This window comes from Tamandua tetradactyla, chromosome 15 (genome assembly GCF_023851605.1).
Source record: "Tamandua tetradactyla isolate mTamTet1 chromosome 15, mTamTet1.pri, whole genome shotgun sequence".
Taxonomy (NCBI): domain Eukaryota; kingdom Metazoa; phylum Chordata; class Mammalia; order Pilosa; family Myrmecophagidae; genus Tamandua; species Tamandua tetradactyla.
Window position 1 is genome coordinate 75756082 of NC_135341.1, and position 17147 is coordinate 75773228.

At 38.5% G+C, this 17147-nt stretch overlaps 1 protein-coding gene and 1 long non-coding RNA gene across 15 annotated transcripts in view; one reads left to right on the forward strand and one right to left on the reverse strand.

Annotated features, from left to right (window-relative positions):
* The window catches only part of LOC143657581 (uncharacterized), a 30393-nt gene extending 19905 nt beyond the window's left edge, over positions 1-10488 (forward strand). The window contains exons 2-3 of the long non-coding RNA XR_013162910.1: positions 1523-1676; positions 10397-10488. This is a non-coding gene — a long non-coding RNA (uncharacterized LOC143657581). The remainder of the gene's footprint in view (positions 1-1522; positions 1677-10396) is intronic.
* CPNE4 (copine 4) overlaps positions 1-17147 on the reverse strand; it is a 694898-nt gene that overhangs the window by 643433 nt on the left and 34318 nt on the right. For 7 of the 14 annotated variants that reach the window (XM_077130114.1, XM_077130116.1, XM_077130113.1 and 4 more), the window contains exons 4-6: positions 6689-6769; positions 6519-6565; positions 2423-2599 (exon numbers count right to left, since the gene is read on the reverse strand). The exons of 4 other annotated variants lie outside the window; for them this stretch is intronic. The gene's annotated coding sequence lies outside the window, so the exon portion shown is untranslated. Of the gene's footprint in view, positions 1-1121; positions 1141-2422; positions 2600-6518; positions 6566-6688; positions 6770-17147 lie in introns of those variants that run through there. 3 more of the 14 variants (XM_077130118.1, XM_077130119.1, XM_077130124.1) reach the window with 3 other exon arrangements.

Genomic DNA, 17147 nt, shown 5'->3' on the forward strand with positions numbered 1-17147 from the left:
CAAGAGTCTGATGAAATTAAGGGCAGAGAAAGTCTTGATTTTGCAGTGTAATTTTGAAGAAAATAAAGAAAACTGGAGAAAGATAAGTTACATGTGGCAAAAAGAGAAGCACCACTTAGATCCTCTTTCAAGAAAGAACTCTCTACCACAATGCAAGGAATGTGGCTGATTGACAGCCTCCAGCTCTAAGATTCTGCAGGATCTGTCAATACTTTCAAACCAAGGACACAGTATTCTGGGGGCAGTCCCCAATCAATGAATGACCAAGGTAATGGAAGTTGAGGACTTGCTATTCTCTGGGCAGTCCCCAGCCAATGACTAACTAAGGTGGTACCAGAACTAGCCTAATCCACCCAATGCAGTAGCCAATTTCTACTCCCTTCCAAGCTTTGGATTTGACTAACAGAGGCTTTGCCAGCCCAGCATCACAATCTGGGGCTCTTTTGCTCACTCTTGCTCTCTCCTTTCCCCCCAAAGTATTACTCCTCAATCACCTTCTGTACTTTTAATTCAGTGTACCAAAATTTGAGGAAGCCCTAAATTTGGGGCTAAAAGCCTGGCCCCAACAAATACAACCAATACCATGAATACTTTCATAGGCATGGAATCTCTCTAAAGTAGATGAGAAAGAAAGGGGGCTTTCTAGGAGCCGTGAGCAAGTAGAAATGACAATATATCCTTCATTACCAGCCCCCCTTAGCCCAAATTAACTCTGGTTCCTAACTCTCCTCACCATTCCAGGGGCACATTGCAGTGGGATAGCTAAATCAAGACCACAAGTTAAGAAAGCGTTTCTGTCCATTATCCTTGTGGTACCCATAAACTTGTCTCCAATCTCTTCCCTATCCCTTTGTTTTCCTCACCTCCTACCCCATCTCTGGAGGCAGGAGGTTAATTAATGTACTGTCACTATTAATGATACAGACCTTGCACACTTCTGAGCCATTTGTTTTGAATGCTTTCCATCATATCGCACTTTTAAGTTCCCAAATGCATGATAGATGGCTAGAAATGAGTCTGAACATGAATCTTTGCTTTACTTTCCACTGGTGTACTTAGAAATAGTTAGAATGGAAAGATATCACAGCTTATCTACACCTTAACTTGATGGGATGGCTGACCTTCAAGTTGATAGCATTCCTAGCAGAACTGCATCTTTCTCCTACCTGATTAGGATAGAAGGACATTCATCAATAATCAAGAATCAAAAACATTAAGCTCCACTTACTTATTGGAAGTTTTGCAGATAACATTCCTTCAACTTTGTTTAAACTCAAAAATACAATTATTCTTTTAATAATATATAATAACTGTATAAATAGCCTCCAAACATGGCCACCACTTTCTTCAACCTCTGTATTCACGTGCCCCTTGCCCTTCAAAAGGAGGAGTCCATTTACCCTCCCCTTGAATCTGCATATCTGTGAGTACTTTGACCAATACAAGATGGGGAGTGTAATGTTCTGGGACTTCAGAGCCTCCAGATACTTAAGAGCACTGACAACTTCCATGTCCTCTCCAGGAACCCAGCTACTCTTCTGTGAGTAATCCAGGCCACACAGAGAGGACCTATGGAGGAGATAGCCCCAGCTGAGCTCCCAGAAGACAGCTAGCCCAGAAGACAGCTAGCACTACTACCAGCAGTGGGCCTGAGCCACCTCAGAGAGCCACCCCCGGTGAGTTTGCAGATGATCGCAGCCCCTGCCTGTACCACAAGGAGCAGAAGTGCCCAGTTGAGTCCAGTAAACTTACAGAATCATAAGATATAATAAAAGGGTTGTTTTTTAAAGCCACCAAATATTGGGGTAGTTTGCTACATAGCAATAGATAATTAAAAATAAGTTTTAGATATGTTACTTAAGAAGTAAGATAAAGGGGAAAATCAGTACTTTCACACACTTCTAGTGAAAGTATAAATTCATAGAGTAGATTTAGAGGGCAATTTGGTGGTATTTACACACATTTGAATATGCTCTAAACTTAATTTCAACAATTCCACTTTTCCGTATCTTTTCTAGAAAATCATCTGTACATGTGCTAAGGAACAGGTACAAATATGTTTACGTCAGTATTATTTGAGAGAGGAAAAGAGAGAGAGAGATGGAATGTCCATCAATGTAGGAATGGCTATGACTAATGGAATATTATGCAACTGTTAAAAGAGTAAGGTAAATCTATATGAACCAACATAGAACATATCTCCAATATGTGGTTTAATGGAAATATAAATTGTAGTGCAATATATATTATAAAGCATTTATGGCAAAAATATAAATAGCAATACTATATTGCCTGTCTATATAAATGTACAGATTTCTAAAGGAATTTATTATATTCTTAGGATTGAATAGGCAATGCTATGATAATTATCAACTCCAAAATTTCAGCAGCTTAACAAAATAAAAGTTAATTCTATACTCACAAAGAGTGTAATATAACTCTGCTAGCCCTCCTATATGGTCCTCCTCCAAATGGTGACTTGGAGATCTGGGTTGCTTCCATTACATCATTACACAGTCTGGTATGCCTGGCCTTCAAGATCTCTGCAGCAGGGGAAGGGAGTGCTGGAGGAGGTGCACTGTCTCTTAAGAGCTACAGTCTAGAATGGATAATAAATCAACTGATAGCAGCAAATTGGCTAGAATTATTCATATGACCCCAACCTTCTGAAGCGCCATTTTGGGACATTTACATTGTTTCCAGTATTTTCCACCATCATAGATAATTCTATACTGTGTGCAATAAGCTGAAACTCTCTTTACATTTGTATCTCACTTTACACTTTTTTTAATACCTTTCGTATCCATTGCCTCAGTTTAAGCTACACAAAAAACTTGATATGATAAGCAAATAAGTTACAATTCTCCCCATTTTACAATTGGGGAAATTGGAAACTAGAGAGTCGGTTTCATGACTATAAAAGAGCTGATACTTAATTTGAGCTCTGTGATCCTCTGAGTCCAGTTCAATTTTCACTAGAAATATGCTAATCAGTTTCCTGCCCTACATCATATCTTTTAAGATGGCCTCAGTCTGGGTGAGTAAAAGGAAATTAGCCAAAGAATAGATAAAGATTAAGGACATGAAAGAAACAGCTGTTAAAAGAATCTGGATCAGAGTAAATTTGAAAAATGTTTATTTCCATATATGTCTCTCGACTACACTAGGACTTTTTAAATGAAAGTATTGGGCCATGTTCACCTCATATAACCTCAATTTCTGGCACACTGCCTGGCCCATGTTGAGCACTAAATAAATATATATTGAATAAATGAATGAATGAATAGATAGATTATGTCAAAAATCCATCTTCTATATCCCCGACCATAAAATCATAGCATTTTAGAGGAAATATAAACGGTTGCTACTCAAAGTATAGTCCCTAAAGCAGCAATATCAACATCAACATCACTGGGAACTTTGTTAGAAATGAAGAATCTTGGGCCCCACTCCGGACCTAATGAATTAGAATATACATTTTAACAAGCTCTCAAGATGAGTCATATACACTTCAAAGTTTGAGAAGCACTAGTCTCGAGAAAATTCTTCCTCTCGTGTAGATGAGGAAGTTCTATAGATCCTTGACAATCTCCAAGATGTCCCAAGCCTTGGAAAGCTAAGCTGGAAGCACAGAGCTAGTACCCTGGACTTCACTGAACTGGTGCTTGTTTGTACTGTATCTTCTTCTCAACAAAAAAGAAATGCACAACAGATGGAGTTTGTTTAAATTTAATACACTTATAGTATGTATGTATCAGGGAGGGGGAGGTAAGGTGGTCCTTTAATGATAAAATTAGTAGACTGAGTTTGTGGAAGATTTCAAAACTAGGAGGAGACTGAGCGGAGTGCAGGTAGCAGAGCCCAGTTATACAGGTGAGGTTTCCTTCACTTTCCTTTTCATCCTCCAGGACTTCCTGCCCAGGGTTGGCCTTGGTTCTCATGTCCTACCACTATTGCATGAAGTAATTCAGCGCAGAGTATGCTAAAGACAGCTCAGAAGAAAAAGAAAACTAATATTGACCTTACTAGAAATCGTCACAAAGGTGATGTCCATTCATCTTCACACTAGCATATGAAGCTGGTGTTTTGTTTTGTTTTTTTACATGGACAGGCACCGGGAATGGAACCCAGGTCTCCAGCATGGCAGGAGAGAATTCTGCCACTGAGCCACCATCGCACTACCCTGAAGCTGGTTTTATAATGCGTATTTCACAGAGAACTCAAAGAACATAAGTAAATTGCCTAAGACATTCTGTAATGCAGGATCTTTGGCACAAAGTCCAAGATGGCCTAAAGTCAACCCTCCTAAAACTGCTCAGATGGAGAACAGTCACTGAGGCCAGTAATCTCTATATCTCAAGTTTAAGATCACACAAAAGGGGCAGAGAGCCCCTGACTGTGGGATTACTTGGGCCCCCTTGAAAGCACTGGCAGAAGACATTGAAGGACAGCCAATTCTGAGCCACCTGACCATACTCTGGCCACACTCAGAAACCAGGACCCCGAAGATCTGCTCTCAATGCTTTTGAGACTACAGATAGTTCTTCCCCTGTCATGGAGAGGAGACAGTTCTCAACAACCTCAGCTCAGATGACTACACAGAACAAGCACCAATACTAGGCCTGACATCATCAGCACAGGGTGGGAAGCCACGAAGCTAGCAGCTTCTAAAAGTACTCTGTGATTCCAGCTACATCTAGATCAGGCACATGTTTCCAAACACTAAATATTCATGTTTCTTGATACATAAATCTGGGAGATGATTTCAAGTGAAAACACATGGATTTAAAATCAGAGACCTGAGGACCAAAGACGTAAAAGGGCCCAGTAAGGATACACAGCTGGCAAGGGGTCAAGAAAGAAATAGACCCTGGGTCTAATTCATACTTTTCCCATCTGAGTTCATACTTTTCCTGTGACATTATCTTTACAAAGTTTAAACCTGATTGGTAGCTCGCTCCTATTCTCTATCAATACTATTTTCCTAGATAATCTCTTCCAGTTATATAAAAATTGTCCATATGCACAGAACTATAAAAACCTTATTTCTAAATCTGATATCTCTCCTGAACATCAAAAATATATATCAAACAACTTACCTGACATCCCCTCTTGGAAATTTAACAGGGATCTCAAACTTAATTTGTTCAAAACAGAACTCTTGATTCATACCTCTATCCAATTTTGTTTTAGCTTCAGTCTTCTTTGTTTCAATAAATACACCACCCTCCACTCAGCTGCTCAATTCAAAAACTTGAATCACCTTGAATCCTTTTTCTTTCATACCCCACATTCAATCCATTAGCATGTCCCATTAGCCATAACTCCAAAAGATGTTCCAAATCGATCGACTTCTCAACATGACTCCCACTACCATTCTCTCTCAGATTTCTCCTAAAAAGTCTCCTAGCTTCCACTTCTCTCCTCCTACAACCCACTTTATAACACTCAGAATCATCTTTGAAAGCATGCATCAGGTCATGCCATACCCTTCTTCAACCACTCCACAGGACTCTCATTATATTTAGAATAAATCTAAATGCTTAACCATGGCCTACACAGTCCCTTTGATCTAGCTTCTGTCTACCTGTTTAACTTCATCTCACATTCTGTTTCCTATCATTATTTATACTCCAAACACACTGAGCCTCTCTCTGTACCTTGAACTTCACTAGTTCCAGATAAGGCCTTTGCTCTTGCTGTTCCCTCTGCTCCAAAGGCTCTTCACCAGATCTCCATCTGGATGTCCTTTCTGATTACTCATGTTCACATGTAACTCCCTCAAGAAAGCTTCCCCTGACCACACAATCTGAAGTAGCTCCTCCATCCCCAACCCCACTCTATTTGCTCTAGTACATCACCCAATTCTATTTGCTTTTTAGCACTTATTAGAAGCTTTAAAAAAATTGTACCCTTGATTATTATCTCTCGCTCAAATATTATATCTCTTCCAAAATGGTTATTAGCTCACAAGGGTCAAGACCACTGTATCGACATTATTGAGACAAGTTCCTCAAACTTTTTCTATAAAGGGCCGGACAGTAAATATTTTAGGCTTTGCAAGTCATATGGTCTCTGTTGCAACTACTCAAGTCTGCCATTGTAGCATGTAAGCATCCATAGGCAATACGTAAAATGAATGTGAATGGCTCTGTTCCAATAAAAGTTTACTTACAAAAACAAGCACTGGACAGGATGTGGCCCAGGGCCATAGTTTGCTGGCATCTAATCCAGATGAGTACTTGACAAATAGAAGATGCTCAAAAAATATCACATGAGTGAGAGATCTAAACAGAACAATCTCTGGGAGGAAAACACTAGGTAAAATAGAAGGGAAAATAAATACTCCACGGTACAGCTTTTGTACACATCTAGCAGTCTCTTATTACTAACAGACCCTTAATGGCTCTCACTAAGAACTCAATATTTCTGTCCCTCTGAGATTTAGCAAGAACTAAGAATATTATTTGTACTTAAAAAAAGACTGATCAGTTGGACCCTAAGGTGTTGAGAGATACCTGAGATACAACTGAAGGACAATATGTCTCGCTGGGCCAGGCAGGACCTGAAAATAGAAGAACTGGCATAGCTAATCATACATAATACTCATAGTGCTATATTCACACATAGGCAATGTTAAAAATGACCCCCAGTTTCTATAAAAGAAAAGTCTTAGTGAATTACCTACCATAAAATTTCTCTTCTGAGTCTCCTAACTCCCAAACTGCATTTTTTAGCCCTTTTCCATTGCAGATGTTTCCGATATATCCTTTAGAAAGGATAAAAATTGGGATTAAAACACCATAATTTATCCTGGGATGGCACCTGCCAAAGACAGGCTGCTAATGACTGAAAGAAGACATAGACACGATTGGAGACTTGACTTTGAAGTAAAGCAGCTCCTGAATTCCCAAAGGCCAGGAAGGGAAGGAGGCTGAGGTCAGCCCTTGGGAGGGCAACTGTCCATCTTTGCCCAGTTAAGAGTAGCAGAGATTAAGGGCTCAAGAGATCCCCTCTATAATCAAGGATAACAAATCAATGAGTTCCTGGTGCCAGGAGAACTGCTTCTACCCCCAAGCTCCTCTGAGGGGTGAGGAATTCAGAATTTATTTTCCACAGAAACAGTGGTATACACAATACCATAATTTTTAAAACAGTGCTAAGACTCTGAATTTCAGGTGCATCGAGGGCATCTCACCACCATTTCTAAAAACACCAGTTTTAAAGAGAATGGACCTTTTAGTTCTAAGCCAATAAACTCCAAAAAAAGCTCTGGGGGCACAATCTGTTCAAAGAAGGAAGGGGTAGGTAGGTTTTCTTTCTAAAGTAGATTTTCTCCCTACTTTAAATCCTATAAGTAGGAAGAAAACCAAAATTAGGGTGGAGGGAAAAGAATCATTTTCTCATTACTTTTTTTTTTCTTCTTAGTCATGGAAGACACTGAAGTTAACAAAACTTTTATAAACTAAAGAAAAATTACTCTCCAAATAAAGAAAAGCAACTTTCTCTCCTGCCTCTTGAGTTCTGAAAGAATGCGTGGTAAATCAGATGATCAAAAATATCTCTTTTGCAAAGCTCTAATCTCAAAAGGTTCTAAACTCAAAACCTTCTCAAAGTACTTTTTTAAAAGCACAAAGTATGCCTTTTCCAAAAAGTTGCTGATGAGCGTCATTTCCTGGGCATTAACCAATCTTTGACTTTTGGGAATTTTCAATGAACTTAATGAAATTCAGGACTCATTTTGCACAGTGGTCTCTTTGCAAAAAAAGAAAAAAGTTAACTCTAGGAACCTAATGAATCTTTTAGGTTCACAGGGAAATCTTCTTGTCTTAGTCCTCAGATAGATACTGGGATAGCTTTAGGGATTCCATTTCCTGGGAAAGAACATAAAAGGGCTAGGACTTAGGGATGTCCCATTTGCTGGGGAGAAGTGTGGGGGTGGGGGGAGGGTCCCAGAAACTCTTTCCTCTTCCCTCCCTGCCTTCAGGCAACTGGAAGGAAAGATTCAGTCATCTAAGAGATGTTAGATTGCCTTCAAAATTCTTTTTCCTCAATTGGCAAAACAGGATCAGGAATATTCATTCAGTCTGAATTAGGTCCTCCACTTAAAACTGACTTTGTCTACCATGTCTTATAAAATAATATACATGTGTTTATGTGGAATCACAGTGCTGGTCTTTCAAATCCTGAGGAAATTACATTCTGGTTGGATCCACTGACTGAAAATGCCACAGTCTCGTGAGGTAAACAAACAGTATTTTCATTTTGGACTTGCTCACCTCAGAGCTAGAACATTTTCTATCCATGAAGAACTGAAGATTTTGAACCTATCAGTCTATTTTCTTCATAAGTCCTTTATGATGTTATTGCCCTCAAGGGTATTTTTTGGGTTTGTTTGTTTGTTTTTTCAGTCAGAAGAAAATTTGGCTCCTTTTCAATGGAAAGCAATGAATCATCCAACGAGGACAGTGGATGGTGGAAGGTGGAGTTTCCCAAGGATGGGAAAACAATATGGCAGAAGGAACATGGATTTGAATTTCAACTCTACCACTTACTAGTGGGATGACTTCAATCAAGTCTTAACCTCTTCATATTTGCTTCTTGCTCTATAAAGTGGGGTAAAACTGCCTCATAAAGTTGTTATGAGAATTAAAATGAGATCTTATTTTCTAAAACACCTGGCTTATATTAAATATCAAATCATTTTTCTTTCTCATTTTCTTTTTTATGCGACGCTCGTAAATAACAGATATGAGATCACTTCCCAGGATGTCTCATCAGAATTCAGAGTCTACCTTTGCTGTTTCATTCCAGGAAGATCTGCAGTGTATTACTGCAGAGTCAGCTCATACAGTACATAGGAACTCTTTCCAAACTGGTGTTTTTACCTGAGAAATAAACCCCTATATCGTGGTTGCCTATAAATTAAAATAAAAGGTCTTCAATCACATTTTTACTTGTGCCAAAGTTATAACATTTGCATTTCTCAAGGGAAATCCCGAAAACAGATTGAGAAACTTGCTTATGCAGATAAGTCAAAACTCCCCAGATGCCACCTAACAAAAGCAATTTATTGAAATTGGCAAAAGTTTTTTTTTCTACCACAGCTTTCCTTTCTTGACCCATAAGCAGCACCCCAGAGAACTGTATCTCAAACTATCAAACACACAAAAAATGTTGCTTTTATACTGATTACTAACTTTGTTAGATAAAATACCCTTGCAAATAATCTTAGCTTTTCATATCCATGTTTAAATTTCAATAGCAAGAAATACTCCCATTGTCCCTTCATTCATTTATTCATTATTGAATGCCTAAACTGAACCAGGTACTTACTAGGTCCTGGGGATAAAACAGAATCAGACAGGCAAAGCATTCTCATATTCACAGAGTTTAACTTTCTAGTGAGAGGTGACAGATAATAACATGTACACAAATAAATTAGTGATATAATTTCAGAGAATAATGAGTACTATGAGAAAATATAATAGGATAATGGAATATAGTACTATTAGGAGTCAGAACCCTCACATTTGAATATTCAGGGAAGACTCTGAAGTTATAATGTTTGAGCTGAGACCTACAGGATAAAACAGATTAATAGGTTCAGAGGAGCCTAGGCAGGGGGAATAGCAAGTGCAAAGGCCGTGAGGCAGAAAGCAGATAAACATGTTGGGAGTGGGGGCAAATAAAAGCTACCAGGGCTGGAGGATTAAGTCAGAGAGGGTGTGGGGGCAGGGCGCAAACCACAAGGAATGTGATTCTTAAATTTTACTGTAAGTACAAATCAGCTGGGGATTTTATTAAAATACAGAGTCTGATATAATAGGTCAGGAGTAGGGCCTGAGAGTCTGCATTTCTAATTAGTTACCAGGAGATGCTGCTGCTGGTGGTTCATACTCTTTAAGTAACAAGAATGAAAGGCCTTGTAGGTCATGGGAAAATATGTGAATTTCCCGCTAACTGCAACAGAGAGCCACAGGAGGCATTTATCTGATACCCTTACATTTACAGAACCCTTCTCAGTTATATAAAGGTCTCATATCCATTTGGTACTTCCACACTCCCAGCATAAGGCTAAGTACTAAGTAGACACACTATAAATGCCTGTGTAAAATGATAAGGCCAGTTATGTAGACCCTGCTTTGTGGTTTCTCTGTTGCTAAAAAGAGTAATAAAAATAAAGTTGGAAGGGGGTTGTGCTGGTTTGAAAGGATGTATGGACCCTAGAAAAGCCACGTTTTAATCAAAATCCCATTTCATAAAGGCAGAATAGCCACTATTCAATACTGTATGTTTGAAACTGTAATCAGATCATCTCCCTGGAGATGTGATTTAATCAAGAGTGATTGTTAAATTGGATTAGGTGACGACATGTCTCCACTCATTTCGGTAGGTCTTGATAAGTTTCTGGAGTCCTATAAAAGAGGAAACATTTTGGAGAATGAAAGAGATTCAGAGAGAACAGAGCAGAATGACACAGTCACGAGAAGCAGAGTACACCAGCCAGCGACCTTTGGAGATGAAGAAGAAAAATGTCTCCTGGGGAGCTTCCTAAAATGGGAAGCCAGGAGAAGTAGCTAGCAGATGATGCCATGTCTGCCATGTGCCCCTCCAGATGAGAGAGGAACCCTGACCGTGTTCACCATGTGCCCTTCCAGATGAGAGAGAAACCATGACTGTGTTCGCCATGTGCCTTCTCACTTGAGAGAGAAACCCTGAACTTCATCAGCCTTGTTGAACCAAGGTATCTTTCCCTGGATGCCTTTGATTGGACATTCCTACAGACTAGTTGTAATTGGAACATTTTCTTAACCTTAGAACTGTAAACTAGCAACTTATTAAATTTGCCTTTTTAAAAGCCATTCCATTTCTGGCATATTGCATTGTGGCAGCTAGCAAACTAGAACAGGGGTGAAGTAAGACATGGTAAGTGAATGGAAAGATCACATCTGGGCTTTGAATCATGTATCTCTGGGTTCAAATCTACTAATAGCTGAAAAAGCTAGAACAAATTACTCAACTTCTCTGAGCCTCAATTTTCTCATTTGCAAAATAGGAATAATATCTACCTCATCTTGAAGACATGAAAATTAAATACAATAATAAATATAAGTGCCTTGGAACAGTAGGTGCTCAATAAATATTCAATCTCTTTTTCTCTCATTCCACAGCTCTACCTGAGTGTCAAAAGAGTAACATTTGTATCAAATAGCATCATAAATCTGCAAATTTTCCAAATTAAAAATTCAAGACCCACATTCATTAAAACTGATTACTTCCCCTATGACATGTGCTTATTGTTATCATAAGTGTACTAAGAGAGTCAGGCCCAGGTTTCCCTCACCCATCTATGAGCCTCATTGTCTTCATCTGCGAAATGAAAGAGTTGGAATAGATGGTCCTGCCCAATCCTAGCACCTTAGGACTATGATTACCCCAGTGAGAGCGCTGGCAGAGTGGACTTGTCTCCCAGGAAACATGGTGGAAGTCTCATAGTTGGGATATGTGTGTGATATGATCCAAATTCATCAAGTAGACAGGGTGAAACATTTGTGTATTAACCTAGGCCCACAAATAGTCTTATTCCATTTCTTCAACCCCATTGTTGCAGGGACCTGATTTAATATCTCATTTGTACTTGATCTTTAATAATTTTAAAAGCAACTGACATCACAGGGAAAACTCAAGAACAAAACTTAATGGAATCAAATGTATGCATTTTCCTGTTTGTTTTTTTTTGCCACAGCAATGCTATAACCCTTTATTTCCAAAAAAAAAATCTTTGAGATGAAAAGAATTCTATAAAAGTACTAATATTTTAAAAATTTGAAAAACTTTAAGAAGAAAGTTTAAGTATATCCATTCTAGTCTTTTCCATGTGCTCTTCTACTCCTATATTACTCAAGCTTAGGACTGTTATCAGTTTTTATTTTTTGTTATTTTTGTTGGGTTATTTGTGGGTTTTTTTTTTAACAATTAACACTATAAAGAAAACTCTGACATTAAATGCCTCTGACATTAGAGGTGTTCCTGATTACAACTGCAGGGAGAGACTTAAGACTGAACACGAACTTACGCACCTCATCTAAAGGTGCCTATTTTAGGGAAATGGTTTCACAATGAAGACTAAAAATTAGCACAGACTATTTCTTAAAAGGTCAGATGCTTCATCACAAGGAAATATTTTCCATGTCCAGTTACTTCCAAAAATATCAATAAAAGTGTCCCTTCCCTCAGATTCAACCAAAATGAAGAATCTCTTTGTAGTTTTATGTAGTCTCTACCTTAAAAGTTTTTCCTCTTCATCTTCTTTATCTTAATGTGTTGAAGACTTAGAATGTTAAATGACACAGGGTAAAGGGCTAAGAACTAGGTAATGGTGACACACAGTGTGGTTTCAGAGAGGTCCCGCAGTCACAGATCACACAATGTTTAAGAGATTAAATTGCATCTACCCTTGGTAGATGCAAAATCCTCCAAGTTACATGTTTACTTGTAACCACAGTCTAATGAGCAGGCTATGGAGCAGGTGCTGCTTACCCAAACCATTGGCTCCTTCACTCTCATCTCTACTCTTTCCTGGCCAAAGGCACCCATAATTACCTCCCGTAAACTGAACCCTCAACCCCACCACCCTCTACACACACCCGCTGTTGAAAATTGTATTGGCAATTAATTTGTCAGGAAAACGTTAGGGGATGTGAACACTGGTAATTTTATACCATAGATATTCAAATTAAACCTTGAGCCCAAGTATTTTCAGTGTCAAATTGTAAAATAGTTGCTGAAGAAGAGAGAAACATAATCTTCCTCCTGCTATATCCTGAGGAGGGGTGAAAAAGAATGTTCAAAGTGGATGTAATAACCTTGGCTCCATCTGTAGGCTTGCTTGGGAACACTGAGAACAGAACACACTAATTATGGGTGACACCCCTTGTGTTCCTCTCCAAACTGAAGGAGGTGGGGTGCTTGTTTGTTCTGTACCATTCCTAGAATGCCAAGCATCCTTTTAATGAAGAACAATAGTGTCAGATACCAATAACTTTGCAAGAGCCCACTCTGACTCTGTAGCTCGTTTTCTGAGGATTATGTGGTTCATATCTTACAGGCATGAAAGAAGTACAGGACAAAAGAGTATCAGCATAGTAACAAATGGGAAGTTCCCCAAATTATCACATACAGAGAAGGGAAAGTTTGGAGACTTTCAAGCTGAACCAAGGGGAAAGCAAAAAGCTTCAGGTTGTCCTGTGGCGATAGTACTAAAAATCCATTCATTCTTTTGAAGAAGGAAAGGAAACTAACATTGATTGTCTACTTATGGCCAAGAACTGTACATAATTTATATCATTCACTCATTATGTCAAACCAGCTAGGAATATGTTAGTGATCATCATTTTACAGAGGAGGAAACTGAAGATCATGGGTTAAGTAACTATGTAATTTGTGAAGTTCATATTTCTGTGATTTTTTTGCCCATTCCAACTATTCCAATTTCTGTGTCAAGAGCCCCTTAGGGTAGGATTGGGAGTATATGGGTTAATTCATAGAATTCTTTTCTGGAGTCCCCTAAGCTACTATATGCAGATTGAATGAACAATATCTTCCACACACAGAAGCACTGATACTTTTGAATGTACAAAGATGCCGTTATTTCTAATGGAATATGAACACATTTAAAAGTGTTATAGAACTCACAGCAGCTGCTCATTAATACATATTTCTTCCATCAATAGATATCAAAAGCACAATGTTATCACATGGATATATGAATATTTTTCATCATTAGAGGTCATACTCAAAGACTACGGCTGTTCATCAAACAGCTTCCTCAGCCTACTTTTTAACATATGATGCAAAGTGAGTGTCACAAAGTTAAATTATGTGGCTTGCTTACTTGAAAAATGGAAGGTTGTCATACGGTAGGGAACAGTCCTAGCGTGACCTGCCATCTTTACCTGGGACCCACAGATACATCCTGAGCTCAGGACCAGGTGTGTTGGCCTGGTGGATAAAACACAATGCATTTTTGTAGAGCCAGTCTCTTGTTGACAAATCCTTTCAGGATTTGTCTGTGAAAAATTTAATTTCTCCCTCAGGTTTTCTTTCCTTTTTTTTTTACATGGGCAGGCACCAGGAATCAAACCCGGGTCTCTGGCATGGCAGGAGAGAACTCTGCCTCTCCCTCAGTTTTGCTTTTTAAAAAAATATTTTTATTAATAAAACAACATACAAGCGCACAAACATTCTTAACATACACGCATTCCATACATGGTATTCAATCAGTATCATCACATAATTGTGTATTCATTACCATGGTCTTTTTTTTTTTAACATTGGCATCACTCCAGAAAAAGAAGTAGAAAAGAAAAAAGAAAAAACTCATATACACCATACCCCTCACCCCTTCCTCTCACTGAACACTAGTATTTCCATTTACCCAATTAATTTTAATCTTTGTTCCCCCTATTATTTGTTTTTTTCTATCTATATTTCTTACTGATCTGTCCATACCCTAGTTAAAAGGAGCTTGAGAAAACCTTAACCAAAAGGGGAAGAGAGAAATGAGACAAAAACTGTCAGTGGCTGAGAGATTTCCCTCAGTTTTGAAGGACAATTTGGCTGGGTACAGAATTCTTGGCTGGAAGTCTTTCTCACATAAGGATAGATACTGTATGACTCCACTTTTATGACCATGGTAAAGATAAAATCAGGGGCTTATAATACAGAATATAGGGGATTTAGAGATATATAGAAGCTAGATGGGTAAAAGGTTAGCTAATGAGGTTAAACTCAAATGTAAGAGAATAGATAGAAGTGAAGGTGGTTCACTAGTGGGTCTGTAAGTGATATTACCATATTGAAGGTAAACATGATTGAAAGGGATTGTATAGACCTATGGGTCCCACTAATTAACACTACAAATATAAATACGTTCTTGCATGAACTACTTAAAAGGCATGATTCTTGTACAAAGAGTGTTTAAGTTCAAGGTACAGGGGGAAAACTGCTTTTGCATGCTATGGGCTATGTTTAAAAGGAAAACACCATCACCACCAGGAGCAAATAATGGGGGGAGGGACAAGAGTTAAGGGGAACATTAGATTTCCTATTTGGTGAGGGTGTGTTTATTAGTTATCTTTCTCTTGGGAACAATTAAATTATCTAAAATTGAGAGTATTGATGGACTGTGGACTTTGGACATTATACATAATGCTTAATGAATACAGGTGGCTGAAGAATGCACTGGCTGAGAAGTAGATTGGAGAATGATGGTATATACATGTGATCAAATATTGTGCTGTTACAAAAAGGAACAAAATTGTGAGGCATGCAACATTGTGATGAACCTGTGGGACATTTGGTGAGGCTAGAAACAAAACAGCAATTATTGTATGGTCTCCTTTTGAAAATGCTTATAAAGAAAACAGGGGCCTAGATTGTAAGTTCTTGTAGTAGCCACATTTTGTCAGGAGCGGTAATTATTACTTCTGAATTAAAGGCTGTTTTATATATGTATAACCTGGTATTCAGAAATAAAAATGAAGGTGATCAGGTCAGGATTAATATAATTCAGAACACGGGGTAAGGAAGACATTGTCCATATTTTAGAATCTCACCTACTCTTTGAGATCAAAGGAAGAAAGGTTTATTTTGTCCAAAATCCAAATTTCCTGTGGCACATAATCTAACTCAACCTGTCTAGATATCTCATTTAAACAATCAAACACAGGGAGCCCAGAATAAAAATGAGGGCCTTTAATCCTGTATAGCTTAATGTAATGCCTGGATATATCCCAGAATATATTAAGCAGATAATAAAAAAGTATTGGCAAAGTTCCTCGAGGGATGGGAGAAAAATATGGAACTATTAAACTTTACCACCAGGGAAACCTCTGATACTGGGTCAAACATTAGGGACACCCAAATCAATAGGTCATGCCCTCAATTATGAGGCTTGTTCTTGTGAAGCTTATGTATGTGGCAGAGAAGCTTAGTCTACCTATAGGTATGCCTAAAAGTTACTTCTGGAGGACCTCTTTTGTTGCTCAGATGTAACCTCACTCTCTCTAAGACCAACTCTGCAAGTGAAGTCATTGCCCTTGCCCCTACATGGGATATGACATCCAACGGTGAAAGTCTCCCCTGGTAGCATGGGATCAACAATGCAATCCTGACCAAAAGAGGGAAAAGAAGTGTAACAAATAAGTATCAGTGGCTGACAGAGTTCAAATAAGAGTAGAAAGGCTACTCTGGAGGTTGCTCTTACAAAGCTTCAGTTAGACATTGCTACCTATCATAACTTGCCAACCCCCAACCAAAACCTTTCCAGCCAAGCATAAAGAACACTTAAGGCAATATATAAGATTCTACAAAGGTTCCATGCACTAGGGTAACTTTACAGAAACCTACAACCTCTAGATGGGTCCCTGCCCCAGATAAGTCCTGAAACCTACAGGATCCAGCCTCTCCAAAACATCAGCTGGTTCCATCTTCCTACCCCTCAATATTGACACCCCTTCCAATATGAAAACGTTTGAATGGGCATAGCCCAAATACCCCTAAAGAGTGGGAGAAAGATCAAAGGTGATGGTGGAATTATACAGAGAAGGTAGGGTTTAAGAAACTAGTAGGATTGCTGAATCATTATATTGATACTTCTTTTAGTCTCAAAAGTACGTTAGAGCAGCTAGAAGTAAAAACCTAAAATTGTGGAATTGTAACCCATACCAAACTCTGAAATCTGTTCCACAACTAATTGTTGTGCTGTGCTTTGAAATTTATTGTGTTTTTTGTATATATGCTATTTTTCACAAAAAAAAGGGAAAAAAAGTCGGCTGTGATGATAAAAAAATATTTATTCTTTCTAGCACCTATATTCTAAAGCAACTAGAATGAAAAATCTGAAATGATGGTATGGTAGCCCATGACAAACGTGGGGATCTGCCCTGTAACTACTTGTTGAAGAGTGCTCTGAAAACTACTGCTTTTTTCTTTCTTCGCTTGGTATGCATGTTATATTATACAGTTTAAAACACACACACACACACACACACACACACACACAATACCCTTGAAGATAAGGGGGACTATTATACTGAGCACATATAAATATACAATGGAGACAGTTTGATTTGGGTGGGCAT